This window comes from Sinocyclocheilus grahami, unplaced genomic scaffold (assembly GCF_001515645.1).
Source record: "Sinocyclocheilus grahami isolate Dianchi unplaced genomic scaffold, SAMN03320097.WGS_v1.1 scaffold50.1, whole genome shotgun sequence".
NCBI classification, from domain to species: domain Eukaryota; kingdom Metazoa; phylum Chordata; class Actinopteri; order Cypriniformes; family Cyprinidae; genus Sinocyclocheilus; species Sinocyclocheilus grahami.
Genome location: NW_015505229.1, coordinates 2,046,882 through 2,057,229, shown reverse-complemented (window position 1 = coordinate 2,057,229; position 10,348 = coordinate 2,046,882). Strand labels below are relative to the sequence as shown.

The 10,348-nt window shown below is 35.9% G+C and overlaps 1 long non-coding RNA gene across 1 annotated transcript in view; it reads left to right on the top strand.

Moving 5' to 3' along the window:
* The window catches only part of LOC107583159 (uncharacterized), an 11,398-nt gene extending 7,473 nt beyond the window's left edge, over window positions 1-3,925 (top strand). The window contains exon 4 of the long non-coding RNA XR_001609016.1: window positions 3,912-3,925. This is a non-coding gene — a long non-coding RNA (uncharacterized lncRNA). The remainder of the gene's footprint in view (window positions 1-3,911) is intronic.
* The last annotated feature ends 6,423 nt before the right edge of the window (window positions 3,926-10,348 follow it).

Sequence of the window (10,348 nt, the reverse complement as noted above, 5' to 3'; positions counted from 1 at the left end):
GGTCCCCCCCCCCCCCCCCCCACACTTAAGGTGATTGTCCCATCTTTTGTTGGCAACCCCATTTTTCTGACGCAAAACCTGTTTCAGAAACAATGAGCAACAGGACATTTCATTGGCAGGTTTGCATCTATTTGTTCTGTCTGTGTAGCCCCATTCACAATGAGATCTCAATGGTGCAAATAAGAAAATTAATATAAAAAAATACCTAGAATATAGCAGGCTGGTTTCAGAGGGTTTTTGACCACTTCTTTAGCTGGCAAGACTAGGAGACTAGGTGACTGACCAGCTAAAACCAGCTTGGCCAGGCTGAGAGACCAGCTTGACCAGCTCAGTCAGGCTGGAAGACCAGCTAAAATCAGCTAAGGCCAACTGGTTTTCAGTGTTGGGGAAAGTTACTTTTAAAAGTAATGCATTACAATACTGCGTTACTCCCTAAAAAAGTAACTAATTACGTTACTTAGTTACTTTTTATGGAAAGTAATGCGTTATATTACTTTTGCGTTACTTTCACATTACTTTTTAAATATGAACAGGGCTTGATTGTTTTTAATATAAGAAGTTCTATTTATAGCAAATGTAAAAGCCCTTTCACACCAAAAAGTGTAATGAATAAACCTCATGCTGAAGGAAAAGTAAATTCACGTCTGTACATTAGAACGCAGGAGAAGAAACACTCTTCAGCAATAACAAAAAAAACAATGAAGCACAATTGTTAGTTTATCTAAAGTCATTTTTGGTTATTAGTATGGTTGAACTGGATCAGCAAAGGTCAGCAGCAAAGACATTGGTTAATAAAATGGGATTAGATACATTTGTGTTATTTAACATTTAATTATTGCAGGTTTGCGTCATATTCTGAGTTTGCATTTCACTGTTTTAATTCATTTTGATGAATACTAAATCTGTTTTTTGTGAGTGGGATGAATTAATGCACATTCACATTTAGCCTAGAACTACAGTAACATCATGTTCACACAGCGCACAGAACTCCTCTGCACTTCCGATTTCTCCTAATATGGGGACAGGAGACTTGTCAGATAACCATATAGTTTTTTGACGGATTGATTACCATTTGTATACCACAGTTTCACTACAAATACCATAGTTAAACTATGGATAGAGGTTAGCAAAACCATGTTTAATTTGTGGTTACCATGGTTTAACTGCAATAACCATAGGTTTTTGTTTTTATTTGTTGTAAAACCATGGTTAATTTTTGTATGGGTAATTACATGGAGTAACAGGTGAGCTAATACAGTATATAAATATTTAGATTATTTTAACAAGCAGAAATAAATGTGCTTTTCTGAGCAAAATGACATTTGTTTGAAATGCACAAGGTGGATTTAGAGGGGACTTGGGTATGAGATGGATGCCGCATGATATCTCTAGTAGACCTCGGGGATGGAGCATCAGTCTCTGAGGACACGGCTGGCTACTGGGCCACAGGCTTGCTCTCCTCATCCTCATGAAATAACTTGCCTGCAGCCTGCTGTCGTGCCATCTCTTAGTGTGAATTGAGTCTATGTGTTGCCAGTGGTTATAGATGCTATCAGTCAAGCACCACACATGCCTGTACCTGCGCTCTGACGCCGGCAGCCAATCTATATTCCGCTGGAATGTCGAGAGCATGTGTTAGCTGACAAACAAATAAAGCCAACAGTCGGTTTGATGGGGAGGAGACGAGAAAATTAGAATTTGAACGAAGTTTGACAATAATTCCCACACTTGACGTATTAGCAGAAAGATGGTTCTCACTTCAAAGGTCTGAGATGGAATTAAATATCCACCCCACTGAGTTTTTGTCACCGTTTCTCTGTAAAGCCGCAGTGATTTCACATCTCTCTGTGGCAGGTCTTTGATATTAATGCAGGTGTTTTTTTTCCATTCGAGAGGAGGTATTTTTCTTCCATTATTACTCTCTCCATTGAAGAGCGGTACAGTCAGAGAAATTCGATTGTCCCGATACAAGGCTGTCCTTCACTGTGTTGACATTTCCAAGAGGCAACTTAAAATTGAGATCTTCATTTAGCAACTACCTGACTGACCCAGACTCATTCACACGGTTGTTAATCTGAGGGAAATAAAATGTTTCATAAAAACCATTGCTGCTTAAAAGTCAATTGCTTAATCTGTAAATATTGCCTCTAAATATTCAGTCCATTGCCTCTATCCATAATCCTGCTTTCTCCAGTGAAAAAGTCATCTGGTCTAAATCAGTAGAGAAATATGCACAGATTAAGCATCATTTACAAGCAAAAACAGTCCAAAAACGTTCTAAACAAATATGTGGGTGAATTTTAATGTGAGAGGACGAAAAAAAACAGCTTTTTACAAATTTTTGGGTGAACTATTCCTTTAATTCAGAAAGACTGCATTAAATTGAACAAGTGACAATATTACTTTTACATTGTTAAAAAAAATGTTTAAATAAATGCTTTCCTTTTAACTTTCTATTCATCAAGGAATCCAAAAAAAATGTAAATAATGTTTCCACAAAAATATTAATTTGACAATTGTTTCTTGAGCACCATAGTGTGTGTGTGTGTGTGTGTGTATATATATATATATATATATATATATATATATATAAATATATGTTTATGCTATTTTGGACAAACAAATTTTAGCAGCAAAATCTCATAAATTATGCAAACTCTTAGCCCTCTAGACATGCTGACTACTTCAATAAACTCTTATTATATTCAGTGTACCTGAATAAATATTCAAATGTATAGCACAAATGCTTTACATAGATAAATGATTACTAAGAACACAGAACAACGCAGCAGAAATGCAGCATTCAGATGAGGGGAATCAGTGCACACCGGCAGGATGATGAAAAGGAAGCTTCCTACTGTGCTTATTGAAATGCATCACAATCATTTGACATGCAAGAAATCTCCAGGCGGATTTGCTGGCAGGGCTTCTGAGCTGCAACCTTTAGAGACCTTCGAAAAGCAAAATTTCCAGATTTTTGGAATCCAGTTAAAGAATGTTTCTTATGTGTATGGTCTTTTAAATATACGAATTTCCCACCAAATCATAAGAAGCTATTTAGTTTGTGGCTCATTCTGATTCCCAGTTGTCATTTTGATGCATTTTGTCATGATTTATCTATTCAGATTACAGAAAGACAGTTATAACATCCCCAGAGTTTGTGATACCTTATTTGCTCTTGTCACTTGTCACTGTTTGACATGTAGGAGGACATGCTGCATGCAGAATATGTAGGAGGGATAAAAAGGAGATTTTGAGCTGTTATGATACTGAAATGATGTCCTATTTTAACCTCTGCTCAAGGGATTTTCTTTGGCTGATTATCTGTACAGAGTGCCATTAAGTATAATTAACTATTCGTATTCCTATATCATTTCATAAGTTGCTCACCAATGGATCCTCAGCAGTGAATGGGTGCCGTTAGAATGTCACAATCCACAAAGTATGACTCCAGTCCAGTCCTCAATTAACATCTTGTGAAGTGAAAAGCTGTGTGTTTGTAAGAAACAAATTGATCATTAACATGTTTTTAACTTCAAACTGTTCCTTCTGGCTAAAATACGAGTCCTCTATCTATAATATTGCTTTCTGCAGTGAAAAAGTTGTCTTGTCTGAATCAGGTGAGAAATGTGCAGAGATCAACTGTTTTACAAGTCTTACACCTTAATGATGGATTGTTTCTTACAAACACTTAACTGCAGTCATGTGGATTGTGGATTATTGTGATGTTTTTATCAGCTTTTTGGACTCTTATTCTGACGGCACCCATTCACTGCAGAGGACCCATTAGAGAGCAAGTGACATAATTTCCCCGAATCTGTTCCAATTACAATACATTTTAGGAGTACTCTAACATTATAGATGGCCTTAAAGCTAAAAGACATTTCTTTTTCAATTTTATTTCACTTTAGGTCCAAATTTTTTGTATTTTGATACCCCCCCCCCCCCAAAAAAAACATGGGCTACAATGGACTTGATGTGAACAAGACCTGATATGAACAAGCCATATGTCTGGATAATTTGCATTAAATGTTCAGCTGTTTGAAGACATTTCGTGTCCAGCTTGATTCCAATTTGTAAGTACGAGACATTTCAATAATGAGGTTTTACATGCAAGATCTATCATCCTCAACGTTACAAGTCTTGTATTAATCTGCTCCAAAGGCAAGAACGGTTTTATTCATAAGGGAGACCAGGGAGTGTTGTAACATATTTTGTTTCAACGTTTTTTCACTACGTATGTCAAATTTGATATAATATTCCCAATATTATTTGCTACACATTACATTATTAAATCATAAACCATACTGTGTGACAACACTTTCTGTTTTCCCTTCTTGCTTTGTGTAAAAATAGTTAATTTTGGGCCTGATTCAAGACACATGATCACATTTTTTTTTTACGTGTTTCCATAAGTTTATGTATTTCTCCTTCCATAATAGTGAACCATAATGGACCAAATCTAAAGCATTGAACGTCTTCCAAAGTGCAGTTTTGTCTAAGTCACTTCCTATCATTTCTATTTCACTTTTTCAGATTGAATACTGAACTATACTCATACTTCCCCAGCCCGGTCACTGTGACAGAGCTCACTTATTTTTTTGCCTGTACAATATGGTGTGTTCCCCCTCCCTTGTTCTGGAGCATCCAGACCTGTAGGTTGAGGGGTTATAATGTGTTTTTTCTTTTATTTTGGTGCTGTTCTGCTGAGCAGACGGACCCTAAAGAGAAATCCCATTTCAAATGAAATTTAAATGACCCCCCAAGCTCATAAACAGTGGGTCGCCTGACAGCCTAATTTATAATTCAGCACTGAGCTAGGGGCTCCTGGTTTGATGTTAAGGAAAGGCGGCCTGAGAACGAGTCTTTGCTTCTGATTCTGAAGAACATGAAGACACCGTATATATATATATATATATATATATATATATTACTACAGTTTCAACAAACTTTTTTTCTATTTTAATATATTTAATATATTTTAATTATTATGTGTTATCTGTGTTTGGAAAGCTGAATTTTCAGCATCATTACTCCAGTCTTCAGTGTCACATGATTCTTCAGAAATCATTTTAATATGCTGATTCAGTTATTATCAGTTATTATTGGTGCTCAGTTTTTAATGATGGTTGTTGTTATTATCTGTTTTTTCTGCTTTTTTATTTTTGTCGGAACCACAATACATTTTGTTCAGGATTCTTTGATGATTAGAAAGTTCAAAAGAACAGCATTTATTTGAAATATAAAAACTATTAATTTCTATTGGTTTTAAAAAAATCTTACCCCATCTTTTTAAATGGAAGTGTATCCCATTTTCCACAAAAATATTAAAGGGATAGTTCACCCAAAAATGAAAATTAGCCCCTTATTTACTCACCCTCAAGCCATCCTAGGCGTATATGATTTCCTTCTTTCAGAGGAATCCAATCGGAGTTATATTAAACATTTACTTTGATCTTTCAAACTGTTTACTGGCAGTCAGCGGTTGTTGCAGTGCATCAGTCCAAAAGAAGTTAAATAAAGCACATGCACCCGTAATAAAAAGTGCCTCACACAGCTCCGGGGGGTGAACAAAGGCCTCTGTAGGGAATCTATTCGTTTTTGTAAGAAAAATATCCATATTCAAAACTTAATAATCACTTTAATCTAGCTTGCGCCAACAGTTGTAAACGGAAGCAGCTCCGGGAGGATGACGTAAGATGTCGACAACTTTTTTTTTACAGGAGCAAAGGAAGCAAAGCTTCCTTACTTTAGCAAAGGAAAACTAGTCTCCTCTTGGCTTATATCGAAAATTAGGGGTGCTCCGATCATGATTTTTGAGGCTGATCGCCGATCACAGAAAGCAGTATCTGCCGATACCGATCACCGATACCGATCTTTTTAAAACATTCTTTTTATAATTTATACCTATTTATAGTGATACTCCAATCAGGATTTTTAGACATTTATTCAGGGCCTGAATTTCATTTTTGAAAATGAGGGGAATTCCCCTCTTAGATGACTCTTGTGAGAGGGGAAGCAGCACGGACTGTGCTTTCACACAAGAGTCCGCTACTGATCCATGGCTGTTTACTACAAACACAACATTTATCCATTATTTTGATTTCAAATCCAAACATTGTCACTGAAAATGCTTATTCAGCATTGCAATTATTTTTTTACACAGTACAGTAATGCAATCTTTCACAGACATGTTTAAACACAAATATAAGCAACACATTATTCAATGCTTTTTACTTTTGCATTTACTTAATTTTTAAGATTTATATATTAAGTTGCTCAAGCAAGTGGCAAAACATTTAAACTACTTTTCTTACTTTATCACAAACTTACCATTGACAGAAATAGTCAGCTCTACTGCGTTTTCTTTTGCATTTAAATCTTTATTACTAGCAATCCCGCGGTTCATAAAGAACTTTGTTTTCCTACCTCCACGAGTGCCATCTATGCCTCACACAGCTCCGGGGGGTGAACAAAGGCCTCTGTAGGGAATCTATTCGTTTTTGTAAGAAAAATATCCATATTCAAAACTTAATAATCACTTTAATCTAGCTTGCGCCAACAGTTGTAAACGGAAGCAGCTCCGGGAGGATGACGTAAGATGTCGACAACGTTTTTTTTACAGGAGCAAAGGAAGCAAAGCTTCCTTACTTTAGCAAAGGAAAACTAGTCTCCTCTTGGCTTATATCGAAAATTAGGGGTGCTCCGATCATGATTTTTGAGGCTGATCGCCGATCACAGAAAGCAGTATCTGCCGATACCGATCACCGATACCGATCTTTTTAAAACATTCTTTTTATAATTTATACCTATTTATAGTGATACTCCAATCAGGATTTTTAGACATTTATTCAGGGCCTGAATTTCATTTTTGAAAATGAGGGGAATTCCCCTCTTAGATGACTCTTGTGAGAGGGGAAGCAGCACGGACTGTGCTTTCACACAAGAGTCCGCTACTGATCCATGGCTGTTTACTACAAACACAACATTTATCCATTATTTTGATTTCAAATCCAAACATTGTCACTGAAAATGCTTATTCAGCATTGCAATTATTTTTTTACACAGTACAGTAATGCAATCTTTCACAGACATGTTTAAACACAAATATAAGCAACACATTATTCAATGCTTTTTACTTTTGCATTTACTTAATTTTTAAGATTTATATATTAAGTTGCTCAAGCAAGTGGCAAAACATTTAAACTACTTTTCTTACTTTATCACAAACTTACCATTGACAGAAATAGTCAGCTCTACTGCGTTTTCTTTTGCATTTAAATCTTTATTACTAGCAATCCCGCGGTTCATAAAGAACTTTGTTTTCCTACCTCCACGAGTGCCATCTATTATTGCCTTGTTTATCTAAAATTGCTCTTTCCCTTTAAACCTAGCCAAAAAGCCATAATTATTTCACCCGCGCCAGACAGAGACAGAGACTGTGCCGCTGCATGCGTTTTTTTTAGATCAGGCTTTTTTAGAGACTGCTAATCAAACATCCCAACATGATTATCGGCCGATAATGATCGGTAGCCGATCAATCGGAGCACCCCTAATTGAAATCCTCCAACATTCTTCTTTACAAATCCTCGTTTTGCACTTCTAATTCGTGACCGTTGTTTTGTTTTGATCTCTCCCCAGTGCTTCCGCGTTCGTCACTTCTGTTAGTCACTTCTGATGATGCCGACCTCATACGTCATCCACCCCGAGCTGCTTTCGTGTACAACAGTGAGCGCAAGCTAGATTAAATCGATTATTACGTTTTAAATATGGTTATTTTTCTTACAAAAACGCATTGATTCGCTGCATTGATGCCCCTGGAGCTGTGTGAGGCACTTTTTATTATGGATGGATGCACTTTATTTAACTTCTTTTGGACTGATGCACTGCAACACCCGCTGACTGCCATTAAACAGCTTGGAAGATCAAAGTCCATTTTTAATATAACTTCGACTGGATTCGTCTGAAAGAAGAAAGTCATATACACCTAGGATGCCTTGAGGGTGTATTTTAATTTTTGGGTGAACTAACCCTTTAAGCAAAAACTGTTATATAATGCTATTATACAATTACCATTTTTTGATGAACTTTTTTCATTGTGCATAATTTAGAGTTTTTCCCATTCTTTGTTTTACACAAATTAATTGTTTAAGGCTTCAGCAGTTGACTTTGTCTAAAATTATCTTCAATCCTCCCTGGAACCTTTTAACTGCTGGATTAATGTGTGATATTAATATTATGATCAAAGAGGGATGCATGTTGATACAGTTTCAGCAGTAAAGTCAGCACAAATACAGATGATTGAAGGATGTGGAAAGACTGTGTTTGTATGAGTTTGGCCTTTGTGTGTATAAGTTTTAGGCGAGAAGGAAAACAGCAATTACATTTACATTTGTTTATCTGCCAAAATTATGGAAAACAAAGCTCTGGATATCTTCCCAATTTCATTCAGAACCCCTGCAAGGAACCCCCTGCCATGCAGCCAAAACACGCTCTCCACCGACAACCAAATTAGCTTCAAGGACAGATGCAGGGCAACTGTTTATGGAAGTAAAGTCATTTGAATTGAGTTTAGCTCTGTCCTTAAGACAAGACTGGGTCGTGTTGATGAAAATGAAACCATGAATTCATTTATTAAATTTAGACATGGTTATATATCCAATTTTATTTAAAGAACTGGGTGATAATGTAGTTACATTTTGCGATGAAATAAAAAAAAATGCATGAATGTACTGTATGTATGTTGATTAAAAGTTGGATATAATATATATCCAACTTTATATATAGAGCTGTGTGACAATACAGCTTATATTTTGCACTTATATAAAAAGCCAATATTTGCTATAATATCTTGCTTTATATGAAAAAACTGTTTATGCAGGTCAAGTGGGGTGTACTATATAGACAACTTTTAATATATCGCTAGCTTATAATATAGTTTACTTTTTTTAAATGATATATAACAATCAAGCGGTTGAGATTTGATATAATGTACATACCACTTAACGAGAGTGTACTGTACATATCCGGGTGAGGTTGGATATACTTATAGTAGTTCTATAATTCATTATTAATTATTAACTTGTTAACAATTCAAGTTATTAATTTGTTATGTGATGATATTGAGAATTATGAAACCTGTGAGGTATTGTCCAATATATATATATCAATTTGTGTTTAAATTTCTTAACCCATTTCATCATTTGACCTTTGCTGATCTTAGACTTACATACTAAATGTATTAAAAAACAGAAGACAGACAAAATGAGAGGATGTGAAAGCCGAGATTATGCCTTCATTTCCTTTCATATCTCTTCTGTAACTGCTCTCTTCCACCCAGCAGAAACCCACGGCTCCACTAAAACAAGCTTACTGGCCACACATGCTGATTGAAAGCACCAGTAAAGATATCTGCTCTACAGTGAGATGAGGAGCCACCCGCTGTGCTGGAGACTTGGCCATGAGGGGTAGCGCTCTGTGCTGGTAAGTGGAGCAAACTAACACGTCATCTTCCATTCTCTTCTTCCTCTGTGAATACAGAAATTGCCAGGAGGCAGAATGTGAAACTCTGTGACCTGTTTGATACATCTATATGTCAGTACAGTAATGTGCTTATACAGAATTCACTTTTGAGTGAATACAGTAATGTGATTTACTAACGTTCATATGATCAGTAGCACATTAACATTTGACAGATCTTCCTTGCTGTCTATTTTTGTGGGACTTAAATATGAGATTTAAATAGAAAAAAGGCATACAGGTTTGAAACGCTATGAGGGTTTGTAACTGCGTGTTTGTAATATGCAAATCCATCAAGGCGTTTTAGCTTTAAACAGTTGCTTCTAGCCAAAATATGAGTCCATAATCCATAGTATTGCTTCCTCCAGTGAAAAGGTCCATCCCCTGTTGTCCTTTCACATCGAAATCCACCCACATATTTATTTGTTTTTATACTGTTTTAGCTTGTAAACTGTGCTTATATTTCTCTCCTGATTCAGATAACTTTTTCACTGGAGAAAGCAATATTATGGATTATGGACTTTGAAAGCAAGAGTTTAAAGTTAAAAACAGCTTAATGATGGATTTGTTTATTACAAACATGGAGCTTTTTGCTTCACAAGATGTTAACTGATGAACTGTGGATTGTTGTGATGTTTTTGTGATGAGCAAGTGATGAGCAAGTGATGTAATGCAACATTTCTCCAAATCTGTGAAAAAATTGATGAAGAAGCAAACTCATCTACATCTTGGGTGGCTTTAAGTTGAGCACAATTTCAGCAAATTTTCATTTTTGGGTGAGCTATTCCTTTAACGTTCATAAAATAAAAATATAATTAGGCCTATAGTG